General features: G+C 39.8%; 1 non-coding gene across 1 annotated transcript; it reads left to right on the top strand.

The window, feature by feature from the left end:
- Nucleotides 1–22,305: 22,305 nt before the first annotated feature.
- On the top strand, nt 22,306–22,412 carry LOC119523953. Its single transcript, XR_005214753.1, has one exon. It is a non-coding gene; the product is annotated as a U6 spliceosomal RNA (small nuclear RNA).
- The last annotated feature ends 251 nt before the right edge of the window (nt 22,413–22,663 follow it).

Below are 22,663 nucleotides of genomic sequence, written 5' to 3'. Positions count from 1 at the left end.
CTAAGAAAGATATTTTGGAGATGGCCATTGAAAGCAGATTTATGCTAGCCCAGAGTTTGCTCCAGAGAAGGTAAGAGAGGACAAAATGCCCCAAGAGCAACATTTTGAAGAATACACAGGAGCTGAGAGAGTAGCTGGAACATAACCTGGGATCAGCAGACACCAGCCACGTGCCTTCCCAGCTAACAGAGGTTTTCTGGATGCCATTGGCCTTCCTTTGGTGAAGGTATACTGTGTTGATGCCTTACCTTGGACATTTTATGGCCTTCAGACTGTAGCTTTGTAACCAAATAAACCCCCTTTATAAAAGCCAATCCATTTCTGGTGTTTTGCATTCTGGCAGCGTTAGCAAACTGGAACAGTAGCCCAGTCTGAACATCTAAGCTCCATGCACACTTCCAACACTCACAAACCTCACACTCTCCTCCACCCCTGCAGACCACCATCCGTCAGGTCAAGGGGTATACCATGACCCACCATAAGGACTGGATCAGCTACTGATCCAGGAGAAAGGCCTACACTAGCCCTGGCAACAGGCTCAGGACCATCTGGGTAGGGAAGTCTCAGTTCTGAGTACACAGACATGGGCTCCAGGTGGTCATGTCCCCATGGTCCTGGCAGCCACCTCACCTCATGGGGAAGGACATGTCTAGAGGAAGGCCAGAGCGAGGTCCCCTAAAGCCCAGGCCCCAGTTATGGGTCCCAGATGCCAAGGTCAAAGAAATATTGTGTGGCCTAACCTTTGCTGAATGGCTGACAGTTGGGATGAATGAATAAACTCTTATATAGATCCACACAATGAAATACTATACAGCAATAAAAAAGGATAAATTACCAATACACAAAACTACATAAATGAATCGCAGACACTATGTTAAGGGAAAGAAACCAAAATCAAAAGAATACAAACTGTATGATTTCATTTATATGAAATTCTAGAACAGGTAGATTGAATCTATACTGATAGAAAGTGGATCAGTGGATACCTAGGGCTGGGGATGGGGGAGTTGGCTGCAAAGAGGCAGGAAGGAACTTTCTGGGATGATGAGAATGCTTTATATCTTGATTCTGGTTGTGGTTTCACAGATGTAAGCATTTGTCAAAACTCATTGAACTGTATACTTTAAATGAGTACATTTTATTGTATGCAAATTATACTTCAATAAAGCTCATTTATGAAGAAAAACAGTAACCAAAAAAGGAGTGCTTACCAGAACTAACATCTGTCAGTAGATGTATATTCCACATCATGGTATGCTTTCTCTTGCCCTATCCTAATAGAATTTTCCTGAATCCATACATATCCATATTCTCAAAGACATATGTATGTGTATATGTATGGGGGAGAAAAGCAGCTTAGTCAAATTTAGGAGTTGACTCTGAGCCCCAAACTTTTTTTCTTGACCACAGTCTATTTTCATTTTGGAATCAAAATGTCCCCATGGAAGGCAGCATGGAATGTTTCCAGCTGTGACTCCAACAGCCCTGGGTTCAAGTCCCAGGCCTGATTCTTGTGAGCATGGCTTTGAACACTAGTCAGAGCAGCACCCTTAGCATACAGGATCTTAATTCATCCTCACCACACCCCTATGAAGTAGGCAACTTTGATCATCACCATTTCACAGTTGAGAAAACTGAGGCTAAGATCCCACACCTAACAAGTGATAAGCCAAAATTTGAAACCATTCCTCCTACACTCTATACTCTTACTTCTCCAGAGCAAGTTACTTAACTTCTGAACCAAGAGTTAGTTCCCTTCTCTTTAAAACTGGAATAACACTTCTTACAGTGCCTTATGTTATAGACATGTTCAATAAACCTCAGTAATCTATTATTATGGCTACAGAATTTTCAGCCATTTGTGGCTTTCAAGTTAAATACCAACATCAGTACTTCCTGTTGGCTTTCTCATGACAGCCTCCCCAGTATAGGAAACTGGGAATTAATTCTGGGGTATTCTAAAGTGAACAGGAATTCTTTTACAGCAACTAAGCAATGTTTAGTCAACCCTGGAATGTGCACACGACTCTGCAATTTGTTGTTTGAAGCCAATTAAAGGAATTTTTCCATTCCAAGAGGCAAGATTCTAGAATGTTAAAGTTTCAGTAGAAGAAAACCTATGTTCAACAACAGTTTAGACCTTCCATTTGAGGTTCCTCTTCTTGTGGCCCTCATCCTCCACAAAAGAATATTCCCCGTAGCAAATCCCCCATAAATATATGCCATCACTGCTAAAAAGTATCAGAGGATTCTAGGGAAATCTAGAATTCCTTTTCTAATACAGACATGCTGTGTTACTTCAAAGTACCTAACAACCTTATGTCTTTGCTTTATGCTCAAGAAACAAGGATAACCATGCTGATTCCCATGTACTAGGAAAAAAAGGTGATATGTAAATAGGAAGCTGTGTGGTTACAAACCCACCCACCACATGTGACTTCTCTTTGCTGAGCACCATATTGTTGCTATGAGATCAAATGAGGAGGCTGGCAAAGTGTTCCTGGCAGGGCGCCTGGCACACAATAGGAACTCAATAAAAGCTAGTGCCCTGCCCCTCCCTGAGGTTTGAGTGGGCAGGATTTTCTCAGAAACACTAGACTCTCTTCTTTATTGTAGCAACTGAGTCAAGAGGGGATGCATTTGCCTTAATTTCTGGGAAAATGGGCTAAGCAAAATTGCAGTGAAGGTGCCAGCATGTCTACGCTTAAAGGCCCATCGGGCCATCACAGGAAACAAAGTAAAGAAGGTCTTTCCTGGAGGCTAATTAACAGGCAACTACAGTCAACTGAGACTTAAAAAAAGAAAAACAAACCTCCAGCTGTCACTGATCTTTTTCATCTGCTTTTGGAACTGTGTAGCTAAGGGGAGGACGTTCCCAGCAATGACTGCCAATAGTCTCCAGAGTGGTTACTGAGGACAAATTATGCCTTGTGAATAATCAGATATCAGATGACATCTGCATCCTGGGGTGCTCTCCACCAAAAGCTCACTTCTAGTGCAGCAGACGTGACCACTGTCTCCTCCCTGCACAGGCTCTGCTCAAAGAGAACCTATCCAAGCACACTTCTCCTGATAGATCAGGGGGCCCAACAAGACTTTCCACAGCTCAGTGTACTGGGGGAGACTTGGATCCAAGCTGAGCTATGGGCTACTGCCCAAGAACTTGGAAATGGAACTCCACTGTGTCAGTAGTTAACTAGAGATGATGGACTTGCAGGGTGATGCAGGCTTGGGGGCTGAGGGCTACCATATGTGATCCAAGTGCTCAAAGAAGCAGAAAAAGCCATTCAGCCACAGAGAGGATCATGGAGAAGGGTCAGGGAAACCCTGAGTAGAAAATAGAAGGGACCTCGGATGGCCCCTCATGTAGCCCTACTGCATTCACCCCTTTTTTGACTCAGGCTAATTTGAGTCATGTAAAGCCCCTTCTTATGAATGACAGCCATTCTGGCCCTTAGTTATACTACTGATACCCCAAAAGGACACCACATTAAATCTTATTATTGATCTCTGACAACTTCATGTGAATGAGTTTATCCGAATCTTTCCGAAATGCAAGTTTTTATAAGGAGGTTAGTGAGAAAAGTCTAGAGATGGCCCCTTGGAGAGGCAAAGTGCCTTCCAACCAAGAGGATAGAAGAGCCCAGAAGTGTTGTGGGGTAGCAAACCCAGTGTAGCTACTTCAGTCAATTACCAAGCACAGTCCAGTGCCCACTGCCATTTGGCTCTTCTGTCAACCTTCCAACCATTCTCACTCACCCTGTCCTTCTCCTCTTCCTCTCTCACCTGGACTTTCCCTCAGCCTCATAATTGGCTACAGCCTCACCTCCTGTACTCCATCCTTGCCATTGCCAATGTATTCTCTGACATGATGTTTGTTCCCTTATCATCTGTTTCCTCCATTAGACTGTTCCCTCCATGAGAGCCTGAACCTTATCTTTCTTGCTTACCAGTCATATGTAGCCATTCCTAAGGCAGAGTTTCCAACGCTTGTTGCCCAGGCCTTCTTGCAACCTTTTTATAATGTTATCTGTGGTTCCAGCAATGGACAGATGAGTGAGTGACTCATCTTGAAGCCTCAGTTCCATGGAGAGTAAAAGCTTTAAAAGTGCTAGGGATGGAGGAATTGTATGGATGGTCTTGGTTTGCCAGGACTGCTGTAACAACATACCATAGACTAGTTGGCTTAAGCAATAGAAATTTATTGTCTCATGGTTCTGGAGGCTAAAGGTCCCAAATCAAGGAGCCAGCAGGGCCATGTTTCCTCTTAAAGGGGAGAATCTGTTCTATGGCTCTCCCCTGGCTTCTGGTAAGTGGCTGGCAATCCACAGCATTTCTTGACTTGTGGAGGCAGAGGCATAACTCAATTTCTGCTTCCATCAAATGGCCTCTCTCTCTCTCTCTCTCTGTTTCTCCATATTTCCCCTTTTTATAAGAACACTAGTCATATTGGATTAGGGCCCACCCTAATCCAGTTCAGCCTCATCTTAACTAATAACATTTCCAAAGATCCTATTTACAAATAAGCTCACATTCATAGAATCGGAGGTTAGGACTTGAACATGTCTTTTGGAAGGTTACAATTTAATCCATAACAGATGGATAGAAGAATGAAGGGAGGGGGTGTAGGAGTGTCAAGGCCAGAGGAGACAGTTCCCATGACTATGGCTGTGTAATAAACAATCCCAAAACTTATTGGCATAAGACAACCATTTTACTAGGCTTGCAGGAATCTGGGAAGGGGAATTTGGATCAGAAATTTGAGGAAGGCTTGACCCAAACTGTTCTCATTTGAGGTCTGTCATGTGGTTGCTGGCAGATGTCAGCTGGATTTGCAGTCATCTGAAGGCTAGACTGGGCTGGACATCCAAGATGATACACATGGTTGAGGCTGGTTGTTGGCAGGGAGCTCAGTGGTGACTCAGCTAGAACAGCTACATGTGGCCCCTGGATGTGGCTTGGGCTTCATCACAGTAAGGTGGCCATAGTGTAACCCAACTTCTTACAAAGTGATGTAGGGCTCAAGAACAAGTGCTTCAGTAAATAAGGCAGAAGCTGCATGGCCCTTCAGAACCCAGCCTCAGAAGTTAAATAGCATTGTTCCTGCCACCCTCTATTAATTGAAGCAGTCACAAGCCCACCTAGATTCAAGGGAAGGGCCATAGACCCCTTCTCTCAATCAAGGTTGTCAAAAAGTTTTGGAGCCACTTTTTAAAAGTACCTTAAAATAGTAAGGCTCTTTTAGTTCAACCCCTTTGATTATGGTAGAGGAAAACAAGATTCAGAGAATTTACATGGCTTATTCAAAGTCACACTGAATAAGTGGCAGAGCTAAGGTTGAACCAAAGTTCTCTTTACCCAAGCCAGTTCAGCTTTCATCAACTTCATTACAGGAGGGGGCATTCATTAGTTAAAGTGTTCTTGCATTTAGGCAACTGAAACCAACTTTGACAAAATTAGCAATAATAACAAAAAAGGTGGAGCGAAATTTTAATAGAAAAATATTACCTCACAGAATCAAAAGAACTGTTAGCCAACCAGATAAGCTGGGCCAACGGGAGTTCCAAGACTCTCAGGAGAAAGTGTTCAATGAGTTTCTCCTAAAGAGCTGTGGTTAGCGGCCCTCAGTGCCAACACATCTCCAGTGTTGTCTCTCTCTGTTCCAAGGTCCAAATTTCCAGAAAACAGAGCCTCACCAATTCCAACAGGGTTGGGTTTCTAACATCCCGTAAATCAACCATGGCTAGGGAGACAAGGGCACAGAATACAGATATGGCTGCTGAAGACCTCCTCTGAGTTTCAAGATTTGTCTAGAGAAAGGGTATTCACCATGATCCTGAAACCATCAAGAGCATGAGCATCATCCCAACAGAGAAAAATCACTGACACATGTCACCCAGAGGATTTGAAAAAATTCAACATCACCCCATTGGATAGTTTAGTTACAGGCTCAACAGATACCATGTGATGATCTAGAATCTCTCCTAATGTACACATTGACCACAAGGCTATAATCATTGGGCAGTAAATGGTTAAGGATCACTCCATGTGTCTTAAACCCCATGTGTTTCAGCAAGCACTTGCTTTCATGCAAAGCAGATTGACTTTGAGATTCCACAGCACAAAACAAATGAAGAGACAAAGAAACAGAAACAAATTTAATTAACGCAGATTGGGGATTTTGTAAAACATGTGAGAGCTTTGAATCTCATAAATCAATGGTCCTCAAACCATGTCACGACACACTAATATGTTGATGTCAGTTGTGATGTCAGTGGTGGGGAAATTTATTGTTATTAATAATAGTTTATGTAGCAAAGTTGAAGATTAGTTTCCTTAAAAGAAAAAAGCAAATATATATACACTTCTTTTTCCCATAACAACATTGGGGTCACACATTTACATTTGCTTACTCTAGTGAGAGAAGTGGGAGAAAAAGGGGTGGTGTTAGAACCCCCATATAACTCTGAGCAATCCCAGGGGAGTATGTCACATGTGTGACTGTTATCCGAAAGTGTTGTCTTGGTGATGAAAAGCTTAGAAGCAGCTGCCAAAAGTGATGGCATTACTGATGCACCAAGAACAGGGAAGTTTGGAAGTGCACTGGAATCCTGATGCCAGCTCGGGCTCTGCCGAGTATTAAGAAAACTTATTCAAAATGTGGAAATAAAGCAAGAGGATGGTTGCATGTCCTTTCAGTGTCATTTTAACCAGGCTTAACCAGGAATTGTGTAATTTTTTCAGGAGAATGCACCCGTGTTTGCCTTTGCCCATTACTACCTTATTGGAGCCCAGAGACCATGATGTTAGATATTAATTCATAGGTTGTTGTCTAGGAGAAAAGACAACCCCACAGGTTACAGTTTTATGATCCCACAAGACATTTGTCAGCTTTGCATCCATTAGAAAATTCATTTCAGCATTCCATTGACTGATTATAGATAAATGTCATTGCTTTGAACCAGTCTTCCAATCTTACTGGTTCTCTCTTTAATTAATGAGTTGAATAAAATCTTTGGCATGTGTTCATATTTGTATGATAGTCATGCTTTTAACATTTTGAAAATTATACTTCAACACTAGGAATGAGTCTGCAGTTTCCCCAGTCCCCTCAAATGCAGGGTGATAGGTGAGCTGAATTCAGAAATCCCTTCAATTCAGTGTTCTATGATTTCTTCAACAGAAAAATCATGTAAAGTATTTAGAGGGGAGATTATTTATTAGACAAAGAGCCTATCAAAGGAAAATTTTCAGTAAGGTTTTGGGGTGATTACATAAACAATGAATTTTAGCTAAACAATCTCAAAATCATCACCAAATAACCTGAGTACCCAGGAATTAAGGTGCCCAGACTGTCAGAATCTGGCCAAAGCATCCTAGCTTGTCTGGAGATGGTTGTTAATCCTCGCAGTGTCTGCCTTATGGAATATAACTAATTTATCCAATAAATAAACATGCAGAAAGTGATTGCCAACTCCTCTTACTCTGCCAGGTGAAAGCCTGCAGTGTCAGATGGTGAACAGCAATCTGACCATGTCACCTGGTTCCCTGCTACCCAAACTGTGGCCCAAGGACAAGCAGCAAAGACAGCACATGGGAGTGTGTTAGAAATGCAGAACCTTGGGCCCATCTGAGACTTAGTGAAACAGAATCTACGTTTTAGCAAGATCCCCTGGTGATTCATCTATTCATAATGTTTGAGAAGCCCTGATTTGACTGCAGGGTCCAAAGGTGGTTCTCAATCCTGGCTGCATATTAGAACCACCTGGGGAGTCTTAGGGCTTTCAGAACATGGATATTATTAGTATCACTGTACCAGGACAGGAAAGGGGACAGCTGGAAAACTTAGTCACTCTTTTCAAAGTAGGTCTATGTAAGAAAGAGCCCAGCCGAGAGGCTGAGAGGCTTTAAGCAATACCAGGGTTTTTCAGTTTGGGTTCTAGAAAAGGAGGCAGGGAGAGGAAGGCTGGAGAACAACAGGGAGAAAGTTAAAGAGTGATGCACCTCTGGATTCTTGTCTTCATTATTTCCTCCAGGGATGCGAGTATTTGTGGCTGGCCAGGATGCCTGCCCCTGTTCAGGTTTTGGTAAATAAGTTTTGCCCCAGTTGGTCAAGAGCATCATTTTTAATAAATAGGGATTGGATAGAATATATGAAAATGGATTTGACCTGGTGTTCCAGTTTGCTACTGTGGCCATTATGCAAAATACCAGAAATGGATTGGCTTTTATAAAAGGGATTTATTAGGTTACAAATTTACAGTCCTAAAGCCATAAAAGTGTCCAAACTAAGGCATCAACAAGAGGATACCTTCACTAGAGAAAGGCCTTTGGTGTCAGGAACACCTCTGTCAGCTGGGAGGGCACGTGGCTGGCGTCTGCTTGCTCCCAGGTTACGTTTCAAAATGGGGTTCCCCAAGCATCTCTAAGTGTCAGCATTCACAAGCATCTGGGCTTGTGTGGCTCTAGGACTCCAGTAAACTAATTAAGACCCAGGGTGAATAGGTGAGGCCATACCGCCATGGAAATAATCTAATCAGAAGTATCACCTACAGTTGGGTAAGTCACATCTCCATGGAAACAACCTAATCCAAATATCCCACAAGATTGGATTAAAACATGTCTTTTCGGGGGACGTAATAGTACAATTTTGGAAATGCCTTGTTTCAGTCATCTATATATTTGTGTATATATGAATGTGTATACTGGGTTGAGGTATAAAATGTATTTCTTACAGTGCACCATGATCAAAAAGTCTGAAGGCTATTCTACCAAAGAAAGATCCCTATACACAGTAGTAGAAGAGACAGCAAAAGTAGAAAATGAGAGTTCAAGTCAAGAAGGAGGTTATAAAAGAATTGAGAGACTGGGCAAAGGTGAGCATGCTTATATATTCACAAGTGACAGTAGCATCAAACTTGCCCCAGCTGTGCAGACTGGATTTATCCTGAGAAACCCTGGGAAGTGAGTCAGATTGGACTTAGGTGCCCACTCACTCCTCTGACAGCAGCCCATCACCAGTCTCCAGGTACTTCCTCACCTGTGCCCCTGCATGCAAGGAATGAGGGGATAATTTAATAGTCCCTAGCAGAATTTGCAGGGAAAAACCTTCATAAATCAAGATAACAAGGTTGTTAAAGTTGGATGAAGGGCCACTTTCCTCTCCTTTTAGGGCTAAGGCTCTGGTCTCTGCATAACTTCAAATCATAGCACACAAAGGGTCACTCTCTTGCTGCTACATGGTGCTGTGTCCAAGCATGAGTGTGTGTGTGCATGTGTGTGGACACGTGTGTATGCTTGAGCACATGCTCGCCTGTGTGTTGAGACACAAGAAAGGTAGGACAGTAGAAAGATACAGAAGCATAGAGGTCTCTTAGAATTAATGGTATGAATGGGGATCAAGTAGATCTATTTTGAAAGAATGTGATATAGGAAATGATTTCAGTGGTCTTTTCTAGGAAGAGACAGAGCAGGGTTTGGAAAAACACAACAGAGATGACATTTCAAGTGTGGGACTCTGTGACCAAGCTTCAGAGTTGAAGTCAGCAGAGCTATATATGGGTCCCAACAAGATTGCTTATTCTTCCCATTATGTAGATTAGGAAACTGAGAGTCATAGAGGTTACCCGTTATAGGTGGAACTGGAACTCAAAAACATAGGCTCCATAATGGGAAAGGACAAGAATCCACCAAGCAGGATTGTCTAGCCAAGGGGCAGGATATTCAGACAACAGCCTGAAGATACCCTGAGAGAGCGTAACCATGGTTCCTGAGCCTGGGGACAGAGATGGCCATCTTTATCAGTGTGCCCTGTGCTGTCATTTCAATGGGGGGAGAGGTTGAAGCAACAGTGAGACTCAAAGGTGGGCATTCCATGGAATGCTATTAGTTAGAAGCAATCCATCTCTTCCTTGCCATGCTACCCTTCAGATAAAAAGGAAAGAGCTTAATTGCCTGTAAAACAGGCACTCAACTCAATTTTCCCTTGCAGATCTATAAAACCAGCCCCTCCCTTTCCCATTCTCTCTCCCACGGCCCACCGAAACAGGGCTGGAGATAGTCACTTCTTAGAAACGCTAAAAATACACATTGCATCATTCCTTCCCAAGAGCCTTCAACCCCCACAAGAAGCCAAGTAATCTGAGCCCCTCTGCAAGGCCTGCCATAGCCTCCCTTTGAGGTCTGTGTCTTCTCTATTTATCGTACCTGGGAGACTGACAAACATATGTTTTGTGACACATTATATATTAGACTTGGCTAGAAGCTCCATTTCCATTAAAGATGACTAAAGCTCTAAGTTACAGTTGCCTGGACCTCCCCAGCCATTTGTCCTCTGAAGCTATTCTCTGAGCTGTATTTCTGTCTTCTAGTGTGACATTTGCTTACAAAATACACAGAGCTTGGCCGTTTAAAAACCAAAGACTATCTGCTCCTACAACGCATATTTTAGAACAGAGAACTGGAGCCCTCCTCTTGAATTCCTCCAGTTCTCGGTTTTTGATGATTGCCAGAAATAGACGAGTGCTCCCCAAAGCTGCAAAATCACATCTCTCTTTAAAACACCAGCTAAAACTGAGAAAGATAAAATAAAAACAGATCTACTTTTTCAAAATGGGGTTATGCGAGTTGCTGCTCCCTTCAGGCATTTGCTCTGCAATCTGCTCGTGGTTCCCACATAGTAATTGGTTAAATGCTCACCCTCATTCATAAGATACACACTTACACGGATTACTGTTTTTAAATGTTTTTTAATTTAGAACGATGCCTTTAGACCAATTTAGACACCGTGCTCTTGCACAGGTAATTAGTAAAATAAGCAAAAGACAGTGCATAAAAGTGGAAGCAACATCAGGATAAAAACAACCTTCATTAGCATTATAACGTCTGAATTAAGACTGCTAAGAGGGAAAAATAAGTTCATTTATCCTATGCAAAAGTCACTAATTAATTGAAAATAGACATCAAAAAACTCCATTTCCATATAGCATCTTTGGTACCTGAGAAGCTTCATGTGGGAAGGAGACACGTGAAACCCCACCCCCACCCCCACCCCCACCCCACAATACAAGCAATCATTTCTGCAGACTATGAAGGATGCCCAGTGTGGTAGATTGAATCATGTCCCCTACCAACACATGTTCAAGTCCTAACGCCAGGACCTGTTGATGTGGACTCCTTTGTGAATAGGATCTTTGAAGGTCCTATTTAGATGAGGCCAAATTGAATCAGGGTAGGTCTTAATCCAGTATGGCTGAAGTCCTTATAAGCAGAGGCAATTTGGATGCAGTCAGTTAGTGGAAACCAGAGAAAGACACCATGACTCTGACTGCCATGTGATGGAGGATTACTGGAAAACCTTTACCAGAATGCTACAGGCGGTGGGAGAAAGCTTGGACTGGTGATAACTTGATGTTGGATTTCTATCCCCTAAAACTCTGAGACAATAAATTCCAACCAGCTTGAGGATCTGTCATAGCAGCCCTGGAAAACTACAACACACAGCTTCATGGATATATTTGTAGTCATGCACAGAGAGACCACTGAGTCAAACCATGGACAAACATGGAAATATTTAAAGATACATAAATATGTAAAAAGGAAGAGAAACATATCCCTTAGTAATTTTCTTAACCTGAACATTTCCTACGCAGGTGGTTTTCCATCCTATTTCTCACAGTTAACATTTTATGAAGAAAAACATTCCCCCTTTCCTTTTTAACTCCTCATCCTGAAGATTGTTCTTCAAATGAGGGGGTATGGGTCTCCCATCCACACCAGCCTTCACATTCACTAACACAGAGGATCAACAAGGAAATGGAGATGTTGAATTGCATGATAAATGAACTAGACTTGTCAGACATTTATAGAATACTACACCCCACAACAGCAGGACACACATTTTTCTCAAGTGTTCATGGAACATTCTCTAGGATAGACCACATGTTGGGTCACAAAGCAAGTCTCAACAAATTTAGAAACACTGATATTATTTAAAAAAACTGTCTCAGATCATAATGGAATGAAGTTGGAAACAAATAACAGGGAGAAAATTGTAAAATTCACAAATATATGGAGGCTAAACAACACACTCTTATAAAACCAGTGGGTAAAGGAAGAAATTATAAGAGAAATTAGTAAAAACCTCAAGGAAAGTAAAATGGAAACACAACATATCAAAACTTATGGGATGCAGCATAGGCAGTGATGAGAGGGAAATTAATTGCCCCAAATGCCTGTACTGAAAGAGAAAAAGAGAAAAAAATGGGGCATTAACTGTTCACCTTGAGGAACAAAAGAAAGAACAGCAAACTAACCCCAAAGCAAACAGAAAGAAAGAAATAACAAGGATTAGAGCAGAAATAAATGAAATTGAGAACAGGAAAACAATAGAGAGAATCAACAAAACCAGAAGTTGGTTCTTTGAGGAAATCAACAAAATTGATGGACCCCTAACAAAAAAAAAAAAAATGCAGATGCAAATAAATGCAATCAGAAATGGGAAAGGAAACATAACTACTGACCCTGCAGAAATAAAGGAGATAATGAGAAGCTAGTATGAGCAACTATATGCTAATAAACTAGACAACTTAGACAAAATGGACAACTTCCTAGAAAAGCATAAACAACCAACATTGACTAGAGAAGAAATAAATGACTTCAACAAACCAATCACAAGTAAAGAGATTGAGTCAGTCATCAAAAAGCTCCCAAAAAAGAAAAGCCCAGGACCCAGATGGCTTCACATGTGAATTCTACCAAACATTCAAGAAAGAATTAGTACCAATCCTTCTCAAACTCTTCAAAAAATTTGAAGAGGAGGGAAAGCTACTCAACACATTCTATGAAGCTGACATCAACCTAATACCAAAATCAGACAAAGATACTACAAAGAAAGAAAATTATAGACAAATCCCTTTAATGAACATAGATGCAAAAATCCTCAACAAAATACTTGGAAATCAAATCCAGCAGCATATTAAAATAATTATACACCACTACCAGGTGGGATTTATTCCAGGTTTGCAGGGCTGATTCAACACAAGAAAATAATTAATGTAATACACCACATTAATAAGTCAAAGGAGAAGAACCACATGATCATCTCAATCAATGCAGAAAAGGCATTTGACAAAATTCAACATCCTTTCTTGATGAAAACACTTCAAAGGATAGGAATAGAAGGGAATTTTCTCAATATGATAAAGGCAATATAGGAAAAACCCACAGCTAACATTGTACTCAATGAAAAGAGACTGAAAGCTTTCCCTCTAAGATCAGGAAGAAGACAGGGATGCCCACTGTCACCATTGTTATTCAACATTGTGCTGGAAGTTCTAGCTAGAGCAATTAGGCAAGAAAAAGAAATTAAAGGCATCCAAATTGGAGAGGAAGAAGTAAAACTTTCAATCTTTGCAGATGACATGATTCTATATGTAGAAAACCCAGAAAAATCTACAGCCAAGCTACGAGAGCTAATCAATGAATACAGCAAAGTGGCAGGCTACAAGATCAATACACAAAAATCTGTAGTGTTCTTATACACAAGTAATGTGCAACAAGAGTAAGACATCAAGAAAAAAAATCCATTTACAATAGCAACCAAAAGAATCAAGTATTTAGGAATAAACTTAATGAAGGCCACAAAAGACCTATGCAAAGAAAACTACAAGAAATTGCTAAAAGAAATTGAACAGGACCTTAAAAAATGGAAGAACATATCATGTTCATGGATTGGAAGACTAAATATAATTAAGATGTCAATTCTACCTAAACTGATTTATACATTAAATGCAATACCAGTTAAAAACCCAACAACTTACTTTGCAGAAATAGAAAAACCAATAACCAAATTTATTTGGAAGGGCAAGGTGCCCCTAATAGCCAAAAATAACTTGAGAAAGAGGAACAAAGTGGGAGGTCTCACACCACCTGACTTTGAAGCATATTAAAAAGCTACAGTGCTCAAGACAGCATGGTACTGGCATAAGGCTAGATATACTGACCAATGAAATTGAATTGAGTGTTCAGAAATAGACTCTCACATCTACAGACAACTGATCTTTGATAAGGCAGTCAAGCCAAAGCAACTGGGACAGAGCAACATCTTCAATAAATGGTGCTTAGAGAACTGGATATCCATTTCCAAAAGAATGAAAGAGGACCCCTATCTCACACCTTATACAAAAATTAACTCAAAATGGATCAAAGACCTAAACATTAGCACTAAGACCATAAGACTCTTAGAAGAAAATGTAAGGCAATTTATTAAAGATTTTGTGACAGGAGGTGGTTTCCTAGACATTACACCCAAAGTGCAAGCAACCAAAGAACAAATATACAAATGGGATCTCCTCAAAATTAAACACATTTGTACATTAAAGGACTTTTTCAGAGAAGTAAAAGGGCAGCCTACACAATGGGAGACAATATTTGGAAACCACATATCAAATAAGGGCTTAATATCCTGAATATATAAAGTGATCCTACAACTCAAAAACAGAAAGACAAACAACCCAATTTAAAAATGGGCAAAAGACATGGACAGACAATTTTCTGAAGAGGAAATACAAATGGCTCAAAAACATATGAAAAAAGTGCTAAACTTCACTGGCTATTAGGGAAATGCAAATCAAAATGAAAATGAGATATCATCTCACACCTACCAGAATGGTCATTATCCAAAAAACAGAAAATTACAAGTGCTGGAGAGGATATGGAGAAAGAGGCAAACTTATTCACTGTTGGTGGGAATGTAGAATGATGCAACTACTCTGGAAGACAGTGTGGCAGTTCCTCAGGAAGCTAAGTATAGATTTGCCATATGACCCAGCTATTCCATTAGTAGGTACATACTCAGAGGAGTAAAAGTTAAGACACGAATGGACACTTGTAAACTGATGTTTACCATGGCGTTATTCACAATAGCCAAGAGATGGAAACAGCCCAAATGCCCATCAATGGATGAGTGGATAAACAAACTGTGGTTCATACACACAAAGGAATATTATGCAGCTAAAAGAAAGAACAAAGACATGGAGCATATAATAACATGGATGAATCTTGAGGACATTATGTTGAGTGAAGTTAACCAGAAACAAAAAGACAAATACTGTATGGTCACACTAATATGAACTAACATTAGTAAGCAAATGTTGAGAGTTAAAAGCTGAATACACAGGCTACCAGGAGATAGAAAGAGGGTAGATTTCAGGTATTTGATGCTGAAGAAATACAGAATGTTCAGCAGGATTGATTGTGTAGATCCGGAAATTGATAGCATAATACTGCGTGATGGTAGCACAATATTGTAACTACACTGAACAAAGATGTCCATGAGTAAAGCTGAAAGAGGTGGGCTAGGGGCATGAATGACACCTGAGGTAAAGATAGATGATAAAGACTGGGACTGTTTAACTTAGCAAAAACTGGAGTGGTCAATGATTGTGACTAAATATACATACATAAAAACTGTTCTTGCATGTGGGAGAACAAATGAATGTCAACCATGCAGAGTGTTGGAAAGGGGATGGTATTGGGGAAAATATAATCAAAACAAACTGGAGTCTATGGTCAACAGTAACATTGTAATATGCTTCCATTAAATGTAACAAAGGCAATATACCAAAGCTAAATGTGCATGAGAGGGGGATATAAGGGAGGGATATGGGATTCCTGGTAGTGGTGTTGTTTTCTGACCCTACTATTATATTGTATTGTATGACATTTAGTTTTCTTTTTATTATCTTTTTTATTATTCATTAAAAAACTTTTTTTTCATAGTAATCAATATGTTCAAGTGCTGACTGTGGTGATAAATGCAGAACTGTATGATGATACCATGAACAACTGATTGTACACTGTGGAATTCTATGGTTTGTGAATACAGCTCTATAAAATTGTATGGAAACATATAAACAGGGATAAAAGTGCTGGAGAACACATGGAGAGAAGGATGTACATATTTACTGTCAGTTAGGAGGTAGCACGGTATAGCCTTTCTGGAGGACAGTGGGGTGATTCCACACTAAGCTAAGTATGTGGCTGCCATAATGTCCTGCAACCTCACTGGGGGGCATTCACTTGGAGGATCTGAGAGCAGGGACATGAATGGACATTTGCACACTGGTGTTTATGGTGGTGGTAGGTACGATTTGTAATGGGTGGAGGTAGCCTAAGGGTACATTGACTGAGGAACAGAATGGTGAACTGTGGTGTGTGCATATGATGAAATAATGAGCTACTGTGAGGAGTGAAGCTGTGAGACATGCAAGGAGGTGAATGGATCCTGTAGAGAGCATTTTGAGTGAACTTCTCTAGAAACAAAGGCAAACACTATGATGCCTCACCAATATGGACTAACTACAATGTATAAACTCAGAATTGAACCTTATAGCACAGCTTATCAGGGGAATGCTTATAGTAGTGGTCCCTAGATTGTAAGCTCTTACAGCAGTCACATCTATTCCTGATTTGTAAGGGCTATCTCCAGATTCTGAGATGTTGATCCCTTTGTGTATAACCTGATCAATCCCTGGAACTTTGGGTATCTGTGTGACACCTGAAACTCAGAGCTAGAACTTGGCAGATATGAATGTCAGTGTTAGCATATATAGCAACTGTTTAAAAAGCTGAAAAAGAGTCCAGACTTCAACTAGAGATATGAATGAAGCAGATGTGGTTAGGACTAGGACAAATCAGGCCAAAGGGTAAAGGACAATACTGACTGCATTTTAAAACTTCAACTTCCATGTGAGATCAAAAGAAGAGATGTTTATTTGGTGCAAGATCTATATTTCCTAAACAATTTATCTGTACAGTTCGTTCAAATACCATAATTACATGTAACTTTTACTAGGAAGTGAGACTTGGTAGATTTGCAGAGGTTACTGTGAAATAGTGACACATCCCAAACTAATTTGGGCAGAGAATAAAAATATATACAGGGTCCCCCTGAGGAGCTGGGGGAAAATGCAGAGGTGTTGGACTTCCTCACCTGGATTGTTGCTGATGTTCTCACAAACATTGAGGACTGACAGTTTGATATGCCGAGCCCTCTATCATGGGGCTTGCCCTTATGAGGCTCATTACTGCAAAGGAGAGGCTAAACCTGTTTATAATTGTGCCAAAGTGTCTCTCCCTGATACTTCTTTGTTGCTCAGATGTGGCCGTCTCTCTCTAGTTAAGCCAACTCGGCAGGTGAACTCACTGCCCTCTCCCCTACATGGTACCTGACTCCCAGGGGTGTAAATCTCCCTGACAATGTGGGATATGGCTCCCAGGAATGAATCTGGACCTGACACTGTGGGATTGAAAACATCTTGGCCAAAAGGGGCCTGTGAAATGAAATGAAACAAAGTTTTGGTGGCGGAGAGATTCCAAATGGAGTCAAGAGGTCACTCTGGTGGACATTCTTATGCACTTTATAGATTACCCTTTTTACATTTTAATGCATTGGAATAACTAGAAATTAATACCTGAAACTATCAAACTGCAACCCAGTAGCCTTGACTCTTGAAGACAACTGTATAGCAATGTAGCTTACAAGGGGTGACAGTGTGATTGTGAAAGCCTTGTGGATTGCAGTCCTTTTATCCAGTGTATAGATGGATGAATAGAAAAATGGGGACAAAAAACTAAATGAAAAATAGGGTGTGGGGGGATGGTTTGGGGTTTTTTTTAACTTTTATTTTTATTCTTAATTTCACTTTTTCTGGTACAAGGAAAATGTTCAAAAATAGATTGGGGGAGGAGCTAAGATGGCAGCATAGAGAGCAGTGGAAGCCAGTTACTCCCCCTTGGAACAATTCATAAACTATAGAAAAATTAGTAAATAACTTGGAATAACTGCAGGGAGACAAATGTGACTTCCACTCATCATACACCAACCTGAATTGGGAGGAATGACCAAGATCACAGCATAAAATCTGTAAGTAAGAACTGCAGACCCATGCCAAGAGCTGAGAGGCCTTCCCTCACAGAAGCCTCACAGTGCTAGAGAGCAGAACTCTCCAAACAAGTGAGTGTACCTCAGCCCAGCTCCAACTAGGGTTTTAATATCAACTGATCAATACAGACTGCAATTCTCCAACAAGCAGACAGAGGCTTTTGGTGATGACTGACCTTGGGAGAGTCAGGGGACATATCTGTCTCAGGATGGGGAACCCAGAGGATCAGGTGTATCTCTGGCCAACAGGTGAATCTGGGAGATTTCTGTCCCTTTCTCTCTCTGTCAACCAGGGCAGCTCAGTGGAGAAAGCCTCAGCCATTTTCAGCTCACAGTGCTTTGCAGTAAAGAAAGCCAGTATTACCCTGGTACCAAAACCACACAAAGACATGGTATGAAAAAAAAAACACTAGAAACCAATTACCTTTAAAAACATAGATGCAAAAAATTCTCACCAAAATTTAAGTAAATTGAATCCAGTAACATATAAAAGAGATTAAATATCATAACTTAGTGATTTTTTTATCCCAGGAATGCAAGGTTGGTTTAACATCTGAAAACTGATTAATGTGACACATTATATTAATAGAATAAAGGACCAAAACTACATTATCATTTCAATAAATGTAGAAAACGGATTTGACAATGTCCAACACCCATTCATTATAAAAACTCTCAACAAACTAGGACTGTAATACATGAAAAACCCATATACAATATACTTAATGGTGAGGTACTGAATAGCTCCCCTAAGACTGGGAACAAGGCAAAGGTCACTCTCACCACTTCTATTCAACATTGTAATGGAGGTTCTAACCAGTTGTTCTGGTTTGCTAAAGCTGCCAAAATGCAAAATACCAGAAACGGATTGGCTTTTACAATGGGAGTTTATTAGGTTACAAATTTACTGTTCTAACACCATAAAAGTGTCCAGACTAAGGCATCAACAAGAGGATACCTTCAATGAAGAAAGGCCACTGGCATCTGGAACACCTCTGTCAGCTGGGAAGGCATATGGCTGGATCTACTGGTCCTTTGATCTTGGGTTGCATTGCTTTTAGCTTCTGATTCCAGTGGCTTTCTCTTTAAGTGTTTGTGTGTTCTCACTTAGCTTCTCTGGGGCAAACTCTGGGCTTCATCTCTTAGCTTAGCATCCCCAAATATTTTTCTGTTTGCATTTCCAAGCATTTGGGCCTGTGTCAGCTCTGAGCTTTCTCTCTCTCATCCTGGGCTCTCTTAAGGGCTCCAGTAAACTAATTAAGACCCACCTTGAATGGGTGAGGTCACAGGTCCATGGAAATATCTAATCAAAAGGTCCCACCCACAATTGGGTGGGTCACATCTCCATGGAAACAACTTAATTAAAAGATCCCACCCCCAATAGGTCTGCCCCAACAAGTGTGGATTAAAAGAACATAGTCTTTTATGGGATACATAACAGATTCAAACCGGCACACCAGTGTAACAAAGCAAGAAAAAAAGGGGCATCCAGATCTGAAAGGAAGAGTAAAACTATCTTTGTTCCCAGATCTCTTTGAGTTTATCCTACTTGGAGTTCATTGAGCTTCTTGAATATGGAGATTAACATTTTTCAACAATATTGGAGCAGTTTTTGGCCATTATTTCTTCAAATATTCTTTCTGCATCTTTCTCTCATCCTTCTTCTTCTGGGACTCCCATTACACAAATGTTGGCACACTTGATGGTGCAGCAAGGTTTTATATGCTCTGTTCTTTTTTCTTCATTCTTCTTTCTTTCTGTTCCTCAGATGGGATCATTTCAATTGACTTATTTTCAAGTTCACTGATTCTTTGTTCTACTTGCTCAAATCTGCTGCTCACATCCCTTTTGGTGAATTCTTTTTTTCAGTTACTGTACTTTTCAAGTCCAGAACTTAGATTTTGTTCAATATTATAATTTCTATCTCTTTATTAATAGTCTCTATTTGGTGAGACATTGTTCTCATGTTTTCTTTTAGTTCTTTGGACATGGTTTCCTTGCTCTTTGAACATATTTAAAATAATTGGTTTAAATTTACCTAATAAGTCCTACAACTGGGCTTTCTCAGGGATAGTTTCTATTAATTTCTTTTTTCTGGTGGATGGGCCACACTTTCCTGTTTCTTTGTATGCCTCATAATTTTTTGTTGAAATCTGCACATTTTGAACATTATAATGTGCCAACTCTGAAAATCAGGTTCTTCTCCCTCCCCAGGGTTTGACATTGATGGTTGTTGTAGTTGTTGTTTGTTTGTTTAGTGACTTTTCTGAACTAAGTTTGTAAAGTGTGTATTCTTTGTCATGCGTGACCACTGAAGTCTGTTTCATTGGCATAGTACTTAGCTAATGATTGGACAGAGGTTTCTTTAAATGCCTGGAATCAAAAATCTCTTAGTCTTTACAGAGGGGCTCTCTGTGTTTGTTGGGGCACACCTTCAACACTTAGATAGGCAATTTAGTATGTTTGCTAAGTTTTAATAGTTTATTAAGAGCCTTCCCTTCCTGCTTTTGCAGAGCCTGAAGGTCATCCAGAAGTGACCACTTAGGACCTTCTCAGGTCTTTCCTGAGCATGAGCACAGCCCCAGGCATGAGGATGGCCTTCTGGATTACCAGGAATATGTCAGAGCTCTTCAAAGCCCTTATTTTCCAAACCATCTCATTCACCAGCCTTTCCTCCTAAATTTTTTGGTTAGTCTATTGTCTTCCCCAACTTTTATTCATTGCCTTGGGCAGCAATGCCTAAACTATTTGCCAGTAAATGTTTTCAACAAACACCCCCAAGGTAATGATTTTAGCATAGTGTGAGTTCTAAATTAGGTCTCCCAGGAAGCCATGAGACAGACCAACTAAGAACAATTCTTTGCGAATAAATTCCTTCTGCTCCCTCTGTTACTGGTACCTGGAATATGGGCTGTTATTTTCAAGGCTACCACTGAGTTGGGGAGTGGGAGATGCAACTAGGGTAAGTTAAAATGCCATAAAGCTCACTATTCTTACTGAGCTTCAGCTCTTTTTCTTGACTAACCACTCCCAAAGTTGCTGCAAGTTTTTGGTTAGTTTCCAGAGTTCTGAAAATGTTAATTCTGACAGTTTTGCCAATTTTTTTATTGCTTTTATGGAAGAGTGGGCTTTTAGAGACCCTAAGTCCCCAATTTCACTGATACCATTATCTATTCCCAGGCAGCACAACCTTATACATAGAAAATCCCAAGGAATCCACTAAAAAACTATTGTAACTAATAAACAAGACCAACAAGTTTGCAGGATGCAGGATCAGTATGCAAAATTCAACTACATTTCTATACACTAGTCATGAGCAATTGGGAAATGAAATTAAGACAATAATTCCCCTCACAATAGCATCAAAAAGAATAAAATACTTAGGAACAAATGTAACAAAAGAAGTGTTCATCTTGTACCCTAAAAAGCTAAAATATTGGGGCAGAAAATTAAAGAAGATATGAATAAACAGAAAGAAATTTCACATAGACTGGAAGACCCGCAATCAGTAAGATGTCATTTCTCCCCAAATTGGTCAATAAATTCACTGGAATTCCTATCAGAATCCCAGTTACATTTTTTTACAAAAATTGAGAGCCAGATGCCAAAATTTATATAGAAATGTAAAGGACCCAGAATTGCCAAAACAATCTTGAAAAAGATTAACAGAATCGGAGGACTTATACTTCCTGACTTCAAAACTTACTACAAAACCATAATGTGTGGTACTAGAATAAGGACTAACATATATATGTATGTATATATATATATATATATATATATATATATATATATATGTATGTATATGTATATGTATATATATATATATATATGGAACAGAATTGAGCATAAAAAAGAAATCCTTATATTTATGTTTGATAGATTTTTTTTTTACAAAAGTGCCAATGCAATTTGATAGAGAAAAGACAATCTTTTCAATAAATGGCACTGGGACAATAGGATATCCACATGCAAAAAGATGAATTTAGAGCCTTTCCTCAAAGTAATCACAGAAATTAATTCAAAATGGATCACAGACCTGAATTTAGGAACTAAACCTATAAAACTTTTAGAAGAAAACATAGGAGAAAATCTATGACCTTGGGTTACGCACAGCATTCTTAGATGCCACATCAAAAGCACAATTCAGAAAAGAAAAAAAAATGATAAATTGAACTTTATCAAAATTAAAAAGTTTTTCTCTTCAAAAGGCACTATTAAAAATTGTAAAGACAAGCCACAGACCTGGAGAAGTATTTGCAAATCATATATCTGGCAAAGGCCTTGTATCCAGATTATATAAAGAACACTCACAATTTGATAATATGAAGACAAATGACCCAATTAAAAATTTGACAAAGGTGCTCACTTTGGCAGCACATACACTAAAATTGGAATAATGCAAAGAAGATAAGCAGGACCCCTACACAAGGATAATATGCAAATTTTTGAAGCATTCCATATTTTTAAATATATAGTCAAAAGGATTGAAAATAGGTGTTAAAACAAAAACTCAAATGTCCATAAACTGATGAAAGGATGAACAAAATGTGGTTTATCTTACAATGGAATATTTTCCAGCCATAAAAAGGAATGAAGTATTGATACACACTACAACATAGACAGACCTAGAAAACATTATGCTAAGCGAAAGAAGCCAGACACAAAAGTCCACATATTGTATGATTCCCTTTACATGAAATATTCAGAATAGGCAAA

The sequence above is a fragment of the Choloepus didactylus genome, chromosome X, assembly GCF_015220235.1.
Source record: "Choloepus didactylus isolate mChoDid1 chromosome X, mChoDid1.pri, whole genome shotgun sequence".
Taxonomy (NCBI): domain Eukaryota; kingdom Metazoa; phylum Chordata; class Mammalia; order Pilosa; family Megalonychidae; genus Choloepus; species Choloepus didactylus.
The sequence above is the reverse complement of the archived record's forward strand: the minus strand, read 5'-3'. Positions and strand labels throughout refer to the sequence as shown.